General features: G+C 43.0%; 1 protein-coding gene across 1 annotated transcript in view; it reads right to left on the bottom strand.

Annotated features, from left to right (window-relative positions):
- Positions 1–1,917, bottom strand: part of Kcns3 (potassium voltage-gated channel modifier subfamily S member 3) — a 48,138-nt gene that overhangs the window by 19,948 nt on the left and 26,273 nt on the right. The window contains exon 3 of the mRNA XM_028772219.1: positions 516–706. The gene's annotated coding sequence lies outside the window, so the exon portion shown is untranslated. The remainder of the gene's footprint in view (positions 1–515; positions 707–1,917) is intronic.

Raw genomic sequence — 1,917 nt, 5'->3', positions numbered from 1 at the left:
AAGGAAAGGAAAGGAAAGGAAAGGAAAGGAAAGGAAAGGAAAGGAAAATGAAGAGTCTGAGAAAGAATGTATACCACACAAAAAAAATTTCTGGTTTAAGACACTGAGATAGGGCCTCATATAGACCAGACTGGCCTCACTAAGCACCCAAGGATATCGGAACTTTTACTCTTCTTGCCTCTGTTCTCAAAGGCTGGGAGTGTGCTACCATGCCTGTTTTTTATGCTGAGCTTGAGCTCAAACCCAGGGCTAAATAAGCAAGCACCTTGAGCTATATCTCCAGCCCTACTCCAGAACTTTCTAAAGCTGGCTTCTGATGTGATGTGACTCTAATCTAACCCTACCAGACCTATACTCTTTTTGTTTCAACTGCCCATCAGATTTTACAATCAGAAGAACTTCCCCCCAAATTGCCATCTGTGGCTTTCCTCTTTTTCGCTCTATTGTAAAATGTCTTCCTCTTCCTCTGATAACAATGACCACCAGAGAAATTGACACAGAAAGACAGCTCTTACCCTCGTGGTGGTGACGTCACACAGCCTGCCCTCATCCTGCACAGTGGAACGTCCATTGTCATCCAAGAAGCTCCTCCTGTCTTCCCTTGCTGGAGTGCGGAGTACACACCGGCATTTAGTGGCTCAAAGAAGAGAAGAATTCAGTCCTCTGGTTGTCCAAGTCAAGGCAGATGCTGTAAAGTCAAGTTCACCTACAGAGGAAAGCACCAGCCAAGTTGTCACTCTAAGGTAGAAACAAAACCAAGATGTTCTATCACACACTCAGTGTGTTGGGCACTTTTTACTGATTAGACATCAGCCTTCAAGCTCCATGGAATTTTTGAAGAGGAACTGGTCTCTTCCAGATATGATGCCATCACTCCACCTGAACACACGGATAGGACTAAGGACTCATCAAACTTGATGGCAATGGAGCATCTGGAGCATCACATCTGTCACAGGCCATGAAACATCTGGACACTGAATTTTAAACTGATAAACTGGACACTAGAGTTATGGCTTTACTCAATTCCCACAGAGCTGCTTTATAAAAGAGTTATTTTGCTAGCCAATCCATTGATATGCTTGTAAACTTCTAAGTCAATATATTTTAATCCATTTCAGAGGCAAATTTATAGGGGTTACTGGTCTAATAGAATTAATTTCACTGCTACAATTTGAGATCAATAGATTTCAAAAGCCAGCCAAATTCAATTCCTCTTTATCTGCACATTGCTGTATGTCACAGCGCAGAGATGATTTCAGGTACTAATGTAGAGTCCATGATAAGCATGAAGTGGGGTGCCAGAGAAATGTTAGTGATCCCCCAAAAAATAGACAGGAGTCAATCTGATGCAGTTCACACGCCCTGCCCCCACAGTGAACCACTGTCACGCAGGACAGTTTTTGGTGGTGGAAGAGCCTTGAATATCTATTGGGACAAGGCTTTATAGTAAGCAGTAACTGGGGGGTAAGTGTGCAAGCATCCAATTGGAAAACTACTGTGGCCTTTAACCTAATTGGTTGGTGCTAGGAGTCATATCATAAACTTAATTTCTGTTTCCCTCTACATTGGTGATTGTTAGGCAGAGAGTAGGCTTGTAACCTCGGGGTATAGGTTTGTTGGGGGAATAACCTGAAGATGCTCATTTTGTTGGGGATTAGCCTAGAGACTGGAGCTAGGCTCAGGTTTTGTTGGGGGGCAACTTGGAAACTAATGCTAGGTACCAGCATTTAGTTTACCTGAGTTTAAACATAGGTCAGATTCTCTAAAAAGAAGTCTGAACTTAAAAGATTTGGCCTCTCAGAAAATGTTCGTGCAAGGACTGGGGCGGGGGGGGTAAGTTTATATCAAAACAAACAAAGATATAACACACCTCTCTCTCTCTCTCTCTCTCTCTCTCTCTCTCTCTCTCTCTCTCTC

The sequence above is a fragment of the Grammomys surdaster genome, unplaced genomic scaffold (genome assembly GCF_004785775.1).
Source record: "Grammomys surdaster isolate TR1022 unplaced genomic scaffold, NIH_TR_1.0 212, whole genome shotgun sequence".
Lineage (NCBI taxonomy): Eukaryota > Metazoa > Chordata > Mammalia > Rodentia > Muridae > Grammomys > Grammomys surdaster.
Note: the sequence above shows the minus strand (reverse complement) of the source record. Positions and strands in the feature narration are given on the sequence as shown.